This window comes from Hyla sarda, unplaced genomic scaffold, assembly GCF_029499605.1.
Source record: "Hyla sarda isolate aHylSar1 unplaced genomic scaffold, aHylSar1.hap1 scaffold_212, whole genome shotgun sequence".
Lineage (NCBI taxonomy): Eukaryota > Metazoa > Chordata > Amphibia > Anura > Hylidae > Hyla > Hyla sarda.
This window is the reverse complement of record NW_026608785.1, coordinates 267,476-286,960: the sequence shown is the minus strand read 5'-3', so window position 1 is coordinate 286,960 and position 19,485 is coordinate 267,476. Positions and strand designations below refer to the sequence as shown.

General features: G+C 47.1%; 1 protein-coding gene across 5 annotated transcripts in view; it reads left to right on the top strand.

Moving 5' to 3' along the window:
• Positions 1-19,485, top strand: part of TTBK1 (tau tubulin kinase 1) — a 291,447-nt gene that overhangs the window by 51,049 nt on the left and 220,913 nt on the right. The window contains exon 1 of one of the 5 annotated variants that reach the window (XM_056552931.1): positions 14,395-14,583. The exons of the other annotated variants lie outside the window; for them this stretch is intronic. The gene's annotated coding sequence lies outside the window, so the exon portion shown is untranslated. Of the gene's footprint in view, positions 1-14,394; positions 14,584-19,485 lie in introns of those variants that run through there. 5 annotated transcript variants of the gene reach the window in all.

The following is a 19,485-nucleotide window of genomic DNA, read 5'->3' as shown; positions in this document are numbered from 1 at the left end:
ACGGCATTTGCAGCATCGCGGTCACTAAAATGGATGATCGGATCGCCCGCAGTGCTGCCGCGGCGATCCAATCATCCAGCACGGCAGCCGAAGGTACCCTCGCAGACCAGAGCAGAAGATGACCGATAACCCTGATCAGTGCTGTGTCCTATACATAGCACTGAACAGGATTAGCAATCGAATGGTTGCTATAAATAGTCCCCTCCCCCAATAAAAACTTAAATTGTCCCATTTTCCCTATTTCACCCCCAAAAAGTGTTAAAAAAAAAAATATTTTATTTACATATTTGGTATCGCCGCGTGCGTAAATATCTGAACTATTAAAATAAAATGTTAATGATACCGTACGGTGAATGGCGTGAACGTAAAAAAAAAAAAAAGTCCAAAATTGCTGCTTTTTTTTATTTATAACATTTTGTTCCCAAAAATTTTTTGGATTACGGTGCAAAAAATTTGCCCTCATACCGCCGCTTATACGGAAAAATGAAAAAGTAATAGATCTTCAAAATAGGGGAATTTTAAACGTACTAATTTGGTTTGCAATTTTTTTTAAGCGCAACAGTAATAGAAAAGTATGTTATCATGGATATCATTTTAATCGTATTGACCCAAAGAATAAAGAACACATGTCATTTTTACCGTAACTTGTACGGTGTTAAAACAAAACCTTCCAAAATTAGCAAAATTGTGGTTTTCTTTTTAATTTCCCCTCACAAATAGTATTTTTTTGGTTGCGCCATACATTTTATGGTAAAGTGAGTGATGGCATTATAACGGACAACTGGTCGCGCAAAAAACAAGCCCTCATACTAGTCTGTGGATGAAAATATAAAAGTTATGTCCTTAAGGGGTTAAATGAGGTTAACTTTTTACTTGCAATGTTATAGCTCCCATAGGGGCTATAACATTGCACACACTGATCTTTTACATCGTTCAATGGTTTCTCATAGGAAACCATTGATCGAAGATTCTACCGCTTGACTGCTCATGCCTGGATCTCAGACACTGAGCAGTCATTCGGCGATTGGACAGCAAGGAGGCAGGTAGGGACCCTCCGGCTGTCTTGTAAGCTGTTCGGGATGCCGCGATGCCCCGAACAGCTCCCTGAGCTAACCGGCAACATTTTAGTCTCCCTTTAGACATGGCGATCAACTTTGAACGCCGTGTCTAAAGGGTTAATAGCGCATGGCACTGTGATCGGTGCTGCGCGCTATTAGCCACGGGTCCCGGCCATTGTTAGAGGCCGGGCCCGACCCGACCCGCTATGGCGTGAGGCCACGCCATGGCCCCGTGTTATAGGACGGGAGCAGACTCTGGATACAGCCTGGTGACAGTCCAGTTCCACAAACAGCGGGATATCACCCACCATCAACTCACGGATCCTCATGTCCATCTTTTCTGGCCTCCTGACCAGAGGATAATCAGGTGTGAAGATGACCTCTTGCTGCATGTAATTTCATCAAGGCACTTACCATAGCATCCATCTTGGTGACAACCGGTTGCTGTCCACATCGGTTTCTTCTAGCAACGACATTTCAATGTTGACCCATCTTTGCAAAAAATATCCCATGCGGCTTACTGAGAGAGTGCTCACTCGCTTGATGCGATCCGTTACCCCTAGCAACACCTTCACCACAGGATCAGTCCTGCTCTTGTACTCCACAGCTGGGCTTGTCCCACTTCCAACATGCTTGGTTGGTTGGTCCTGGCAACAACTTCACTGCCACTCGACCGCTGGTTGCTCCTAGCAATATGCTGCCCGCATCCTCCACCGATTGTAGGGATTTCACTTTGAGGTTAGCTCTGTGATCGTCCTTGACACGGCCACAGGACATGTTTCTACTTCATTTGGCAGCAAACAATTCTTTATGCAGGTCCGGCTCCTCACCAGCTTTATTAGACAGGTTGCAGAATAAACAAAAATATAAACACAGAAAAACAAAATCCTAGGCTTTCTAGCCAGTGACTACACAACACACCATGCCCTGACTATCAACTGGAGGACTTTTCCGTGCTAGGTAAAATATGTGTCCTGCAACATTTTTCTTACTGTTCACACACAGCATTTGCAGCCTCTTGCATTTTGTTCTTACTCCCCTTGTCTGTCTCATACTCGAGAAAGAACACTTCACCTGTGTTACCACAAATTGTCACAGTCCTTTTCACTGGTGGGGATCACTCACAGTGCCTGACTGTGTGCTCCTAGCAAGGACCCCTGCCTCTCCCACACAACCCCCCACTGTCTTTTGGGGAGAGTGACCAGGGGCTCTCTGCTAGCTCACCTAGGATAAAGGGCTAAGAAAACACCCTTTCATTGCCCTCAATCCTGCCTCAATGCCACGATACACATATCTCTGGGATACACACATCTCTGGGATACGGGGGGCGTGGCTTAGCAAGGCATGTGAGCCGACGCGTGGTCCGGAGCTCCGCTGAGCATCATTCATTAATCCTGGACATCTGGCCAGAATTCAGCTTTTTCTTATCGCGTACCTGTGGGGGAAAGTGCCTGGAGAACTTTGATACCTGGATGGCTGGGCGGAGACTTAATAGGAAGTCAGGAATCGCTGGAAGATAGTTAGTTAGTCCTTTACACGAATAAGTCGTCCTGGTCCCTTTGCTGAAAAACAGCCCCAAAACATGATGGGGGGAGATTTATCAAAACCTGTGCAAAGGAAAAGTTGCCCAGTTGCCCATAGCAACCAATCAGATAGCTTCTTTCATTTTCCAGAGGCCTTTTTAAAAATGAAGGAAGCACACTAATTGGTTGCTATGGGCAACTGGGCAACTTTTCCTCTGGACAGGTTTTGATAAATCTCCCCCGATGTTTCTACTCCCATGCTTCACAGTAGGTATGGTGCTCTCTGGATGTAACTCAGCATTCATACTCCTCCAAACACGACGAGTTGAGTTTTTACCAAAAAGTTCTACTTTGGTTTCATCTGACCATATAACATTCTCCCAATCCTCTTCTGGATCCTCCAAATGGTCTCTAGCAAACTTCAGACGGGCCAGACATGTACTGGCTTAAGCAGTAGGACACGTCTGGCACTGCATGATTTGAGTCCCTGGCGGTGTAATGTGTTACTGATTGTAGCCTTTGTTACTGTCACGATTCGGCTTCCAGGTAGTGGATCCTCTGTGCCAGAGAGGGATTGGCGTGGACCGTGCTAGTGGACCGGTTCTAAGCCACTACTGGTTTTCACCAGAGCCCGCCGCAAAGCGGGATGGTCTTGCTGCGGCGGTAGTGACCAGGTCGTATCCACTAGCAACGGCTCACCTCTCTGGCTGCTGAAGATAGGCGCGGTACAAGGGAGTAGGCAGAAGCAAGGTCAGACGTAGCAGAAGGTCGGGGGCAGGCGGCAAGGTTCGTAGTCAGGATGGGTAGCAGAAGTTCAGGTACACAGGCTTTGGACACACTAAACGCTTTCACTGGCACAAGGCAACAAGATCCGGCAAGGGAGTGCAAGGGAGGAGACTAGATAAAGGCAGGGAGCAGGTGGGAGCCAATTAAGCTAATTGGGCCAGGCACCAATCATTGGTGCACTGGCCCTTTAAGTCTCAGAGAGCTGGCGCGCGCGCGCCCTAGAGAGCGGAGCCGCGCGCGCCAGCACATGACAGCAGGGGACCGGGACGGGTAAGTGACCTGGGATGCGATTCGCGAGCGGGCGCGTCCCGCTGTGCGAATCGCATCCCCAACGGCCAACACAGTGCAGCGCTCCTGGTCAGCGGGACTGACCGGGGCGCTGCAGGGAGAAAGACGCCGTGAGCGCTCCGGGGAGGAGCGGGGACCCGGAGCGCTAGGCGTAACAGTACCCCCCCCCTTAGGTCTCCCCTTCTCTTTGTCCGGTAACTGCCTCCCCTGGGATGAGGACACCGGGAAAGAATGGAGGGTTTCCTCAACGGCAGGCAGTACAGCAGGAGTGGGAATGGGGAGGGAGGGCAGAGGGCGAGGCCTGGCACGGGGCAGTGTGACACCAGGACGGGGGCCATGGGGAGGCACAGAGGCTTGCCTGATGGGACTGGGAGGGGGGGAGAGGCACTTCCTGTGGCAGGCAGAGTCCCAGTTCCTGATCTCCCCGGTGGTCCAATCAATGGTGGGGGAATGAAGCCGGAGCCAAGGCAGACCGAGGAGGACCTCAGAAGTACAGTTGGGGAGAATGAAGAACTCAATCCTTTCGTGGTGGGGTCCGATAGACATCAGGAGGGGTTCTGTGCGGTAACGCACGGTGCAGTCCAATCTGGCTCCGTTGACCGCGGAAATGTAGAGCGGTTTGACGAGACGGGTCACCGGGATGCTGAATCTATTAACAAAGGACTCCAACAAAAAATTCCCGGAGGCACCAGAGTCCAAGCAGGCCACGGCTGAGATGGAGGAGTTGGCTGTAGAGGAAATCCGCACGGGCACCGTGAGACGTGGAGAAGAAGACTTAGAAGCAAAAGATGCCACACCCACGTGAGCTGGGTGCGTGCGTGCGTTTCCCAGGCGTGGAGGACGGATAGGGCAATCCACCAAGAAATGCTCAGTACTGGCACAGTACAGACAGAGATTTTCTTCTCTACGGCGATTCCTCTCTTCCTGGGTCAGGCGAGACCGATCCACTTGCATGGCCTCCTCGGCGGGAGGCCCAGGCGAAGACTGCAAAGGATGCTGTGGGAGAGGTGCCCAGAGATCTAAGTCTTTTTCCTGGCGGAGCTCTTGGTGTCGCTCAGAAAAACGCATGTCAATGCGGGTAGCCAAATGGATGAGTTCTTGGAGGTTGGCAGGAATCTCTCGTGCGGCCAGCACATCCTTGATGCGACTGGATAGGCCTTTTTTAAAGGTCGCGCAGAGAGCCTCATTATTCCAGGATAGTTCAGAAGCAAAAGTACGGAATTGTATGGCGTACTCGCCAACGGAAGAATTACCCTGGACCAGGTTCAGCAAGGCAGTCTCAGCAGAAGAGGCTCGGGCAGGTTCCTCAAAGACACTTCGGACTTCAGCAAAGAAGGACTGGACTGTGGCTGTGGCAGGATCATTGCGGTCCCAGAGCGGTGTGGCCCAAGACAAGGCCTTTCCTGAAAGAAGACTTACTACGAACGCCACCTTAGACCGTTCTGTAGGAAACAAGTCTGACAACATCTCCATATGCAGGGAACACTGAGACAAAAATCCACGGCAGAGTCTGGAGTCCCCATCAAATTTGTCCGGCAGGGACAAGCGGAGGTTAGGAGCGGCCACTCGCTGCGGAGGAGGTGCAGGAGCTGGCGGAGGAGATGGTTGTTGCTGTAGCAGAGGCAGAATTTGCTGTAACATGGCGGTCAACTGCGACAGCTGCTGTCCTTGTTGGGCAATCTGCTGCGATTGCTGAGCGACCACCGTGGGAAGATCAGCGAGACTTGGCAGCGGCACCTCAGCGGGATCCATGGCCGGATCTACTGTCACGATTCGGCTTCCAGGTAGTGGATCCTCTGTGCCAGAGAGGGATTGGCGTGGACCGTGCTAGTGGACCGGTTCTAAGCCACTACTGGTTTTCACCAGAGCCCGCCGCAAAGCGGGATGGTCTTGCTGCGGCGGTAGTGACCAGGTCGTATCCACTAGCAACGGCTCACCTCTCTGGCTGCTGAAGATAGGCGCGGTACAAGGGAGTAGGCAGAAGCAAGGTCAGACGTAGCAGAAGGTCGGGGGCAGGCGGCAAGGTTCGTAGTCAGGATGGGTAGCAGAAGTTCAGGTACACAGGCTTTGGACACACTAAACGCTTTCACTGGCACAAGGCAACAAGATCCGGCAAGGGAGTGCAAGGGAGGAGACTAGATAAAGGCAGGGAGCAGGTGGGAGCCAATTAAGCTAATTGGGCCAGGCACCAATCATTGGTGCACTGGCCCTTTAAGTCTCAGAGAGCTGGCGCGCGCGCGCCCTAGAGAGCGGAGCCGCGCGCGCCAGCACATGACAGCAGGGGACCGGGACGGGTAAGTGACCTGGGATGCGATTCGCGAGCGGGCGCGTCCCGCTGTGCGAATCGCATCCCCAACGGCCAACACAGTGCAGCGCTCCTGGTCAGCGGGACTGACCGGGGCGCTGCAGGGAGAAAGACGCCGTGAGCGCTCCGGGGAGGAGCGGGGACCCGGAGCGCTAGGCGTAACAGTTACTTTGGTCACAGCTCTCTGCAGGTCATTCATTAGGTCCCCCGTGTGGTTTTGGGATTTTTGCTCACTGTTCGTCTGATCATTTTAACACCACGGGGTGAGATATTGCGCCCCAGATCCAGGGAGATTATCAGTGGTCTTGTATGTCTTCCATTTTCTAACAATTGCTCCCACAGTTGATTTCTTCACACCAATCTGCTTGCCTGTTGCAGATTCAGTCTTCCCAGCCTGGTGCAGGTCTACAATTTTGTTTCTGGTGTCCTTCAACAGTTCTTTGGTCTTGGCCATAGTGGAGTTTGGAGTGTAACTGTTTGAGGTTGTGGACAGGTGTCTTTTATACTGAAAACAAGTTCAAACAGGAGCCATTAATACAGGTAACGAGTGGAGGACAGAGGAGACTCTTAACCCCTTAAAGGACAACTGTAGTGGAACACTTTTATATATTTTTGTGTCCGGGCCTCAAAAATAAACAAAATAAAGTTATACATACCTTCCTACGTGCCCCCGTTGGTCCGGCACAGGCCTCACGGTCCGGAAGTGCTAACCTCATTCCACTTCCTGGGGATGGGGATGCCGCAGAGCCGTCAGCGTATCACCGGCCGCAGCGATGTCCCGCCCCGGCTGGTGATAGGCTGAGCCCACTGTCATTTAAGAAGCCGTCCAGAGCTCCTTACATGACCAACGGGGGCACGTAGGAAGGTATGTATAACTTTATTTTGTTTATTTTTTAGGCCCGGACACGGTAATATATAAAAGTGTTCCACTACAGTTGTCCTTTAAGGACTCAGCGTTTTTCAGTTTTTGCACTTTCGTTTTTTCCTCCTTACCTTTTAAAAATCATAACCCTTAAAATTTACCACCTAAAAATCTATATTATGGCTTATTTTTTGCGCCACCAATTCTACTTTGCATTGACATCAGTCATTTTACCCAAAAATCCACAGTGAAATGGGGAAAAAAAAATCATTGTGCGACAAAATTGAAGAAAAAATGCCATTTTGTAAATTTTGGGGGCTTTCGTTTCTACGCAATACATTTTACGGTAAAAATGACACCTTATCTTTATTCTGTCCATGCGGTTAAAATGATCCCCTACTTATATAGGTGATTTTTGTTGCGCTTCTGGAAAAAATCATAACTACATGCTGGAAAATATATACGTTATAAATTGTCATTTTCTGACCCCTATTACTTTTTTATTTTTCCATGTACGGGGCAGTTTTAGGGCTTATTTTTTGCGCCGTGATCTGAGGTTTTTATCGGTACCATTTTTGTTTTGATCCGACTTTTTGATCGCTTTTTTTAATTTTTTTAATGGTAAAAAAAGTGACCAAAAATACGCTATTTTGGACAATGTGATTTTATGGATTTTTCTCATTCTGTCTCATAGTTGAGGTTATAACCTATGATGGAAATTACAGCCTCATCTTTATAAGGGGGAGAACAAATGGTGACTGACTACTGTTTCTGGGGATACACACATATCTCTGGGGATACACACATCTCTGGGGATACACACACTCATGAGAAAATGTAAGTCATATGTATCAGGAGGTAACATTGTTAATTGTGTCAGTGCTGAGTGTTGGGTTACATTGGATTAGTGCCTAATGTAATCTTGTGTTGCATTGTGTCAATGTTGTGTTATTTTGTACAGTGTATTGTTACTTGTGTGTATGTTGTATCAGTGCTGAGTGTTGTATTACATTGTGTCAGTGTCGTGTTACATTGTGTCAGTGTTGTTGTTTTCTGTCAGGGTCGCATAGTGTCAGTGTTGTGTTGCATTGTGTCATTGTTGTGCTGAGTTTTGTTATATTATGTTAGTGTTGTGTTGAATTGTGTCCATGTTGTGTTACAATGTTTCAGCGTTGTGCTACATTGTTTCAGTGTTGTGGCAGTGTTGTGGTACATTGTGACAGTGTTGTGGTACAATGTGGCAGTGTAACATTGTGTCAGTTTGTGTTACATTGTCAGTGTTGTCTCAATGTTGTGTTTCATTGTGGCAGTATTGTGATACATTGTGGCAGTGTTGTGTTACATTGGGGCAGTGTTGTCTCAGTGTTACATGGTGTCAGTGTTACATGGTGTCAGGGTGTCAGTGTTACATGGTGTCAGTGTCTCAGTGTTACATGGTGTCAGTGTCTCAGTGTTACATGGTGTCAGTGTGACCCCAGTGTTACACGGTGTCAGTGTGGTCTCAGTGTTACATGGTGTCAGTGTGGTCTGTGTTACATGGTGTCGGTGTGGTCTCAGTGTTACATTGTGTCAGTGTGGTCTCAGTGTTACATTGTGTCAGTGTGGTCTCAGTGTTACAGTATCAGTGTGGTCTCAGTGTTACATGGTGTCAGCGTTGTGCTCCATGGTGTCAGTGTGGTCTCAGTGTTACACAGTGTCAGTGTGGTCTCAGTGTTACATGGTGTCAGTGTGGTCTCAGTGTTACATGGTGTCAGTGTTACATGGTGTCCGTGTGGTCTCAGTGTTACACAGTGTCAGTGTGGTCTCAGTGTTACATGGTGTCAGTGTGGTCTCAGTGTTACATGGTGTCAGCGTTGTGCTCCATGGTGTCAGTGTGGTCTCAGTGTTACATGGTGTCAGTGTTACATAGTGTTACATGGTGTCAGTGTTACATGGTGTCAGTGTGGTCTCAGTGTTACACAGTGTCAGTGTGGTCTCAGTGTTACATGGTGTCAGTGTGGTCTCAGTGTTACATGGTGTCAGTGTGGTCTCAGTGTTACATGGTCTCAGTGTTACATGGTGTCAGTGTGGTCTCAGTGTTACATGGTGTCAGTGTTGTGCTCCATGGTGTCAGTGTGGTCTCAGTGTTACATGGTGTCAGTGTGGTCTCAGTGTTACACGGTGTCAGTGTGGTCTCAGTGTTACACGGTGTCAGTGTGGTCTCAGTGTTACACGGTGTCAGTGTGGTCTCAGTGTTACACGGTGTCAGTGTGGTCTCAGTGTTACATGGTGTCAGTGTGGTCTCAGTGTTACACGGTGTCAGTGTGGTCTCAGTGTTACACGGTGTCAGTGTGGTCTCAGTGTTACATGGTGTCAGTGTGGTCTCAGTGTTACACGGTGTCAGTGTGGTCTCAGTGTTACACGGTGTCAGTGTGGTCTCAGTGTTACATGGTGTCAGTGTGGTCTCAGTGTTACACGGTGTCAGTGTGGTCTCAGTGTTACACGGTGTCAGTGTGGTCTCAGTGTTACATGGTGTCAGTGTTACATTGTGTCAGTGTAGTCTCTGTTACATGGTCTCAGTGTTACATTGTGTCAGTGTGGTCTCAGTGTTACACAGTGTCAGTGTGGTCTCAGTGTTACATGGTGTCAGTGTGGTCTCAGTGTTACATTCTGTTAGTGTGGTCTCAGTGTTACATGGTGTCGGTGTAGTCTCAATGTTACATGGTGTCAGTGTGGTCTCAATGTTACACGGTGTCAGTGTGGTCTCAGTGTTACATGGTCTCAGTGTTACATGGTGTCAGTGTGGTCTCAGTGTTACACGGTGTCAGTGTGGTCTCAGTGTTACATGGTGTCAGTGTTACATTGTGTCAGTGTAGTCTCTGTTACATGGTCTCAGTGTTACATTGTGTCAGTGTGGTCTCAGTGTTACACAGTGTCAGTGTGGTCTCAGTGTTACATGGTGTCAGTGTGGTCTCAGTGTTACATTCTGTTAGTGTGGTCTCAGTGTTACATGGTGTCGGTGTAGTCTCAATGTTACATGGTGTCAGTGTGGTCTCAATGTTACACGGTGTCAGTGTGGTCTCAGTGTTACATGGTGTCGGTGTGGTCTCAGTGTTACATGGTGTCGGTGTGGTCTCAGTGTTACATGGTGTCGGTGTGGTCTCAGTGTTACATGGTGTCGGTGTGGTCTCAGTGTTACATGGTGTCGGTGTGGTCTCAGTGTTATATTGTATCAGTGTTGTGTTACATTGTGGTCTCAGTGTTACATTGTGTTAGTGTTGTGTTACATTGTGGTCTCAGTGTTACAGTGTGTTAGTGTGGTCTCAGTGTTATATTGTATCAGTGTTGTGTTACATTGTGGTCTCAGTGTTACATTGTGTTAGTGTTGTGTTACATTGTGGTCTCAGTGTTACAGTGTGTTAGTGTGGTCTCAGTGTTATATTGTTTCAGTGTTGTGTTACATTGTGGTCTCAGTGTTACATGGTGGTCTCAGTGTTATATTGTATCAGTGTTGTGTTACATTGTGGTCTCAGTGTTATATTGTATCAGTGTTGTGTTACATTGTGGTCTCAGTGTTACATGGTGGTCTCAGTGTTACAGTGTGTTAGTGTGGTCTCAGTGTTATATTGTTTCAGTGTTGTGTTACATTGTGGTCTCAGTGTTACATGGTGGTCTCAGTGTTATATTGTATCAGTGTTGTGTTACATTGTGGTCTCAGTGTTATATTGTATCAGTGTTGTGTTACATTGTGGTCTCAGTGTTACATGGTGGTCTCAGTGTTATATTGTATCAGTGTTGTGTTACATTGTGGTCTCAGTGTTATATTGTATCAGTGTTGTGTTACATTGTGGTCTCAGTGTTACATTGTGTTAGTGTTGTGTTACATGGTGGTCTCAGTGTTACAGTGTGTCAGTGTGGTCTCAGTGTTATATTGTATCAGTGTTGTGTTACATTGTGGTCTCAGTGTTACATTGTGTTAGTGTTGTGTTACATTGTGGTCTCAGTGTTACAGTGTGTCAGTGTGGTTTCAGTGTTATATTGTATCAGTGTTGTGTTACATTGTGGTCTCAGTGTTACATTGTGGTCTCAGTGTTATATTGTATCAGTGTTGTGTTACATTGTGGTCTCAGTGTTATATTGTATCAGTGTTGTGTTACATTGTGGTCTCAGTGTTATATTGTATCAGTGTTGTGTTACATTGTGGTCTCAGTGTTACAGTGTGTTAGTGTTGTGTTACATTGTGGTCTCAGTGTTACAGTGTGTCAGTGTGGTCTCAGTGTTATATTGTATCAGTGTTGTGTTTCATTGTGGTTTGTGTTATATTGTGGTCTCAGTGTTATATTGTATCAGTGTTGTGTTACATTGTGGTCTCAGTGTTGCAGTGTGTTAGTGTTGTGTTACATTGTGGTCTCAGTGTGTCAGTGTGGTCTCAGTGTTATATTGTATCAGTGTTGTGTTTCATTGTGGTTTGTGTTATATTGTGGTCTCAGTGTTATATTGTATCAGTGTTGTGTTACATTGTGGTCTCAGTGTTACATTGTGGTCTCAGTGTTACAGTGTGTTAGTGTTGTGTTACATGGTGGTCTCAGTGTTACAGTGTGTTAGTGTTGTGTTACATGGTGGTCTCAGTGTTACAGTGTGTCAGTGTGGTCTCAGTGTTATATTGTATCAGTGTTGTGGTCTCAGTGTTACATTGTGTTAGTGTTGTGTTACATTGTGGTCTCAGTGTTACAGTGTGTTAGTGTTGTGTTACATGGTGGTCTCAGTGTTACAGTGTGTTAGTGTTGTGTTACATGGTGGTCTCAGTGTTACAGTGTGTCAGTGTGGTCTCAGTGTTATATTGTATCAGTGTTGTGTTACATTGTGGTCTCAGTGTTATATTGTATCAGTGTTGTGTTACATTGTGGTCTCAGTGTTACATTGTGTTAGTGTTGTGTTACATTGTGGTCTCAGTGTTACAGTGTGTTACATTGTGGTCTCAGTGTTACAGTGTGTTAGTGTGGTCTCAGTGTTATATTGTATCAGTGTTGTGTTTCATTGTGGTTTCAGTGTTATATTGTGGTCTCAGTGTTATATTGTATCAGTGTTGTGTTACATTGTGGTCTCAGTGTTACATTGTGGTCTCAGTGTTACAGTGTGTTAGTGTTGTGTTACCTGGTGGTCTCAGTGTTACAGTGTGTTAGTGTGGTATCAGTGTTATATTGTTTCAGTGTTGTGTTACATTGTGGTCTCAGTGTTACATGGTGTCAGTGTGGTCTCAGTGTTATATTGTATCAGTGTTTCAGTGTGTTACATGGTGGTCTCAGTGTTAGTGTGTTACATTGTGGTCTCAGTGTTACAGTGTGTTAGTGTGGTATCAGTGTTATATTGTATCAGTGTTGTGTTACATGGTGGTCTCAGTGTTACATTGTGGTCTCAGTGTTACAGTGTGTTACATTGTGGTCTCAGTGTTACAGTGTGTCAGTGTGGTATCAGTGTTATATTGTATCAGTGTTGTGTTACATTGTGGTCTCTGTTATATTGTATCAGTGTTGTGTTACATTGTGGTCTCAGTGTTATATTGTATCAGTGTTGTGTTACATTGTGGTCTCAGTGTTACATTGTGTTAGTGTTGTGTTACATTGTGGTCTCAGTGTTACAGTGTGTTACATTGTGGTCTCAGTGTTACAGTGTGTTACATTGTGGTCTCAGTGTTATATTGTATCAGTGTTGTGTTTCATTGTGGTTTCAGTGTTATATTGTGGTCTCAGTGTTATATTGTATCAGTGCTGTGTTACATTGTGGTCTCAGTGTTACATTGTGGTCTCAGTGTTACAGTGTGTTAGTGTTGTGTTACATTGTGGTCTCAGTGTTACATGGTGTCAGTGTGGTCTCAGTGTTATATTGTATCAGTGTTGTGTTACATTGTGGTCTCTGTTATATTGTATCAGTGTTGTGTTACATTGTGGCAGTGTGGTCTCAGTGTTATATTGTATCAGTGTTGTGTTACATTGTGGTCTCTGTTATATTGTATCAGTGTTGTGTTACATTGTGGCAGTGTGGTCTCAGTGTTATATTGTATCAGTGTTGTGTTACATTGTGGCAGTGTGGTCTCAGTGTTACATGGTGTCAGTGTGGTCTCAGTGTTATATTGTATCAGTGTTTCAGTGTGTTACATGGTGGTCTCAGTGTTAGTGTGTTACATTGTGGTCTCAGTGTTACAGTGTGTTAATGTGGTATCAGTGTTATATTGTATCAGTGTTGTGTTACATGGTGGTCTCAGTGTTACATTGTGGTCTCAGTGTTACAGTGTGTTACATTGTGGTCTCAGTGTTACAGTGTGTCAGTGTGGTATCAGTGTTATATTGTATCAGTGTTGTGTTACATTGTGGTCTCTGTTATATTGTATCAGTGTTGTGTTACATGGTGGTCTCAGTGTTACATGGTGTCAGTGTTTCAGTGTGTTACATGGTGGTCTCAGTGTTACAGTGTGTTAGTGTGGTCTCAGTGTTATATTGTTTCAGTGTTGTGTTACATGGTGGTCTCAGTGTTACATGGTGGTCTCAGTGTTATATTGTATCAGTGTTGTGTTACATGGTGGTCTCAGTGTTACATTGTGGTCTCAGTGTTACAGTGTGTTAGTGTGGTATCAGTGTTATATTGTATCAGTGTTGTGTTACATGGTGGTCTCAGTGTTACATTGTGGTCTCAGTGTTACAGTGTGTTACATTGTGGTCTCAGTGTTACAGTGTGTCAGTGTGGTATCAGTGTTATATTGTATCAGTGTTGTGTTACATTGTGGTCTCTGTTATATTGTATCAGTGTTGTGTTACATTGTGGCAGTGTGGTCTCAGTGTTACATGGTGTCAGTGTTTCAGTGTGTTACATGGTGGTCTCAGTGTTACAGTGTGTTAGTGTGGTCTCAGTGTTATATTGTTTCAGTGTTGTGTTACATGGTGGTCTCAGTGTTACATGGTGGTCTCAGTGTTATATTGTATCAGTGTTGTGTTACATGGTGGTCTCAGTGTTATATTGTTTCAGTGTTGTGTTACATGGTGGTCTCAGTGTTACATGGTGGTCTCAGTGTTACAGTGTGTTAGTGTGGTCTCAGTGATACATGGTGTCAGTGTTAGTGTGTCAGTGTGGTCTCAGTGTTATATTGTATCAGTGTTGTGTTACATTGTGGTCTCAGTGTTACATTGTGTTAGTGTTGTGTTACATTGTGGTCTCAGTGTTACAGTGTGTTAGTGTGGTCTCAGTGTTATATTGTTTCAGTGTTGTGTTACATTGTGGTCTCAGTGTTACATGGTGGTCTCAGTGTTATATTGTATCAGTGTTGTGTTACATTGTGGTCTCAGTGTTACATGGTGTCAGTGTTTCAGTGTGTTACAGTGTGTTAGTGTGGTCTCAGTGTTACAGTGTGTTAGTGTGGTCTCAGTGATACATGGTGTCAGTGTTACAGTGTGTCAGTGTGGTCTCAGTGTTACATGGTGGTCTCAGTGTTATATTGTATCATTGTTGTGTTACATTGTGGTCTCAGTGTTATATTGTATCAGTGTTGTGTTACATTGTGGCAGTGGGTGTGTTGCAGGCCGTGACGTCAGTGCAGTGGCCGCGGTGCATTGTGGGAGTATCCGGATCCTCTGCAGCACCAGGGACAGCGCCGGAGCCGGGACACGCTGGAGACTGAGGGCTGCCGGGTCACCAGGACGCCCGGAACTCATCTCCCCGGGTCAATGAGCCCCCCGGCGCCGCCCTCAGCCCAGACCCGGCATAAATTCCGGGAAGGACCGGAGCCGAGCGGTGAGAGGGCGGAGGAGGGATGGAGGGGGGTGACCTCTACCGGGCGGGGGCCGCACGTTACCCGGGACTGTGACAATGACCGGGACGGGGAGGTGTGAGTGTTATAGGGGGGGGGGCCCTAATACTGACAGGTGTGAGTGTTATAGGGGGGGGCCCTAATACTGACAGGTGTGAGTGTTATAGGGGGGCCCTAATACTGACAGGTGTGAGTGTTATAGGGGGGGCCCTAATACTGACAGGTGTGAGTGTTATAGGGGGGCCCTAATACTGACAGGTGTGAGTGTTATAGGGGGGGCCCTAATACTGACAGGTGTGAGTGTTATAGGGGGGGCCCTAATACTGACAGGTGTGAGTGTTATAGGGGGGGCCCTAATACTGACAGGTGTGAGTGTTATAGGGGGGCCCTAATACTGACAGGTGTGAGTGTTATAGGGGGGGCCCTAATACTGACAGGTGTGAGTGTTATAGGGGGGGGCCCTAATACTGACAGGTGTGAGTGTTATAGGGGGGGCCCTAATACTGACAGGTGTGAGTGTTATAGGGGGGGCCCTAATACTGACAGGTGTGAGTGTTATAGGGGGGGCCCTAATACTGACAGGTGTGAGTGTTATAGGGGGGGGCCCTAATACTGACAGGTGAGTGTTATAGGGGGGCCCCTAATACTGACAGGTGTGAGTGTTATAGGGGGGCCCTAATACTGACAGGTGTGAGTGTTATAGGGGGGGCCCTAATACTGACAGGTGTGAGTGTTATAGGGGGGGCCCTAATACTGACAGGTGTGAGTGTTATAGGGGGGCCCTAATACTGACAGGTGTGAGTGTTATAGGGGGGCCCTAATACTGACAGATGTGAGTGTTATAGGGGGGCCCTAATACTGACAGATGTGAGTGTTATAGGGGGGCCTTAATACTGACAGGTGTGAGTGTTATAGGGGGGCCCTTAATACTGACAGGTGTGAGTGTTATAGGGGGGGCCCTAATACTGACAGGTGTGAGTGTTATAGGGGGGGCCCTAATACTGACAGGTGTGAGTGTTATAGGGGGGGCCCTAATACTGACAGGTGTGAGTGTTATAGGGGGGGCCCTAATACTGACAGGTGTGAGTGTTATAGGGGGGGCCCTAATACTGACAGGTGTGAGTGTTATAGGGGGGGCCCTAATACTGACAGGTGTGAGTGTTATAGGGAGGGCCCTAATACTGACAGGTGTGAGTGTTATAGGGGGGGCCCTAATACTGACAGGTGTGAGTGTTATAGGGGGGGCCCTAATACTGACAGGTGTGAGTGTTATAGGGGGGGCCCTAATACTGACAGGTGTGAGTGTTATAGGGGGGGCCCTAATACTGACAGGTGTGAGTGTTATAGGGGGGGCCCTAATACTGACAGGTGTGAGTGTTATAGGGGGGGCCCTTAATACTGACAGGTGTGAGTGTTATAGGGGGGGCCCTAATACTGACAGGTGTGAGTGTTATAGGGGGGGGGCCTAATACTGACAGGTGTGAGTGTTATAGGGGGGGCTCTAATACTGACAGGTGTGAGTGTTATAGGGGGGGCCCTAATACTGACAGGTGTGAGTGTTATAGGGGGGCCCTAATACTGACAGGTGTGAGTGTTATAGGGGGGGGGCCCTAATACTGACAGGTGTGAGTGTTATAAGGGGGGGGGGCCCTAATACTGACAGGTGTGAGTGTTATGGGGGGGGGCCCTAATACTGACAGGTGTGAGTCTTATAGGGGGGGGGGCCCTAATACTGACAGGTGTGAGTGTTATAGGGGGGCCCTAATACTGACAGGTGTGAGTGTTATAGGGGGGCCCTAATACTGACAGGTGTGAGTGTTATAGGGAGGCCCTAATACTGACAGGTGTGAGTGTTATAGGGGGGCCCTAATACTGACAGGTGTGAGTGTTATAGGGGGGCCCTAATACTGACAGGTGTGAGTGTTATAGGGGGGCCCTAATACTGACAGGTGTGAGTGTTATAGGGGGGGCCCTAATACTGACAGGTGTGAGTGTTATAGGGGGGGCCCTAATACTGACAGGTGTGAGTGTTATAGGGGGGGCCCTAATACTGACAGGTGTGAGTGTTATAGGGGGGGCCCTAATACTGACAGGTGTGAGTGTTATAGGGGGGGCCCTAATACTGACAGGTGTGAGTGTTATAGGGGGGGCCCTAATACTGACAGGTGTGAGTGTTATAGGGGGGGCCCTTAATACTGACAGGTGTGAGTGTTATAGGGGGGGCCCTAATACTGACAGGTGTGAGTGTTATAGGGGGGGGGCCTAATACTGACAGGTGTGAGTGTTATAGGGGGGGCTCTAATACTGACAGGTGTGAGTGTTATAGGGGGGGCCCTAATACTGACAGGTGTGAGTGTTATAGGGGGGCCCTAATACTGACAGGTGTGAGTGTTATAGGGGGGGGGCCCTAATACTGACAGGTGTGAGTGTTATAAGGGGGGGGGGCCCTAATACTGACAGGTGTGAGTGTTATGGGGGGGGGCCCTAATACTGACAGGTGTGAGTCTTATAGGGGGGGGGGCCCTAATACTGACAGGTGTGAGTGTTATAGGGGGGCCCTAATACTGACAGGTGTGAGTGTTATAGGGGGGCCCTAATACTGACAGGTGTGAGTGTTATAGGGAGGCCCTAATACTGACAGGTGTGAGTGTTATAGGGGGGCCCTAATACTGACAGGTGTGAGTGTTATAGGGGGGCCCTAATACTGACAGGTGTGAGTGTTATAGGGGGGCCCTAATACTGACAGGTGTGAGTGTTATAGGGGGGGCCCTAATACTGACAGGTGTGAGTGTTATAGGGGGGGCCCTAATACTGACAGGTGTGAGTGTTATAGGGGGGCCCTAATACTGACAGGTGTGAGTGTTATAGGGAGGGCCCTAATACTGACAGGTGTGAGTGTTATAGGGGGGGCCCTAATACTGACAGGTGTGAGTGTTATAGGGGGGGGGGCCCTAATACTGACAGGTGTGAGTGTTATAGGGGGGCCCTAATACTGACAGGTGTGAGTGTTATAGGGGGGCCCTAATACTGACAGGTGTGAGTGTTATAGGGAGGCCCTAATACTGACAGGTGTGAGTGTTATAGGGGGGCCCTAATACTGACAGGTGTGAGTGTTATAGGGGGGGCCCTAATACTGACAGGTGTGAGTGTTATAGGGGGGCCCTAATACTGACAGGTGTGAGTGTTATAGGGGGGCCCTAATACTGACAGGTGTGAGTGTTATAGGGGGGGCCCTAATACTGACAGGTGTGAGTGTTATAGGGGGGCCCTAATACTGACAGGTGTGAGTGTTATAGGGAGGGCCCTAATACTGACAGGTGTGAGTGTTATAGGGGGGCCCTAATACTGACAGGTGTGAGTGTTATAGGGGGGGCTCTAATACTGACAGGTGTGAGTGTTATAGGGGGGCCCTAATACTGACAGGTGTGAGTGTTATAGGGAGGGCCCTAATACTGACAGGTGTGAGTGTTATAGGGAGGGCCCTAATGACCCCCGGGGCCTAATACTGACAGGTGTGAGTGTTAAATGGAGGGCCCTAATGACCCCTGGGGCCCTAATACTGACAGGTGTGAGTGTTATAGGGAGGGCCCTAATACTGACAGGTGTAAGTGTTATAGGGAGGGCCCTAATACTGACAGGTGTGAGTGTTATAGGGAGGCCCTAATACTGACAGGTGTAAGTGTTATAGGGAGGGCCCTAATACTGACAGGTGTGAGTGTTATAGGGAGGCCCTAATACTGACAGGTGTGAGTGTTCTAGGGGGGCCCTAATACTGACAGGTGTGAGTGTTATGGGGGGGGGGGGGCCCTAATGACCCCCCGGAGGCCCTAATACTGATAGGTGTGAGTGTTATTGGGGGGGGGGGGGGGGGCGCTAATGACCCCTGGAGCTCTAATAGTGACAGGTGTGAGTGTTATAGAGGGGGCCCTAATACTGACAGGTGTTCGTGTTATAGGGGGGGGGGCCCTAATACTGACAGGTGTGTGTGTTATGGGGGGGGGGGGCAAATGACCCCTGGAGCCCTAATACTGACAGGTGTGAGTGTTATGGGGGGGCAAATGACCCCTGGACCCCAATACTAACTTCTTGCGCTATATTTATATATTATACAGGAGGAGTAGACTGTAGTGTCCTGTCTATTATTATAATACAGGAGGAGTAGACTGTAGTGTCCTGTCTATTATTATTATTATTATTATTATTATTATACAGGAGGAGTAGACTGTAGTGTCCTGTCTATTATTATTATTATTATTATTATTATACAGGAGGAGTAGACTGTAGTGTCCTGTCTATTATTATTATTATACAGGAGGAGTAGACTGTAGTGTCCTGTCTATTATTATTATACAGGAGGAGTAGACTGTAGTGTCCTATTATTATTATTATTATTATACAGGAGGAGTAGACTGTAGTGTCCTATCTATTATTATTATTATTATTATTATTATACAGGAGGAGTAGACTGTAGTGTCCTGTCTATTATTATTATTATTATTATTATTATTATTATTATTATTATACAGGAGGAGTAGACTGTAGTGTCCTGTCTATTATTATTATTATACAGGAGGAGTAGACTGTAGTGTCCTGTCTATTATTATTATTATTATTATTATTATTAGACAGGAGGAGTAGACTGTAGTGTCCTGTCTATTATTATTATTATTATTATACAGGAGGAGTAGACTGTAGTGTCCTGTCTATTATTATTATTATTATACAGGAGGAGTAGACTGTAGTGTCCTGTCTATTATTATTACTATTATTATACAGGAGGAGTAGACTGTAGTGTCCTGTCTATTATTATTATTATTATACAGGAGGAGTAGACTGTAGTGTCCTGTCTATTATTATTATTATTATACAGGAGGAGGAGACTGTAG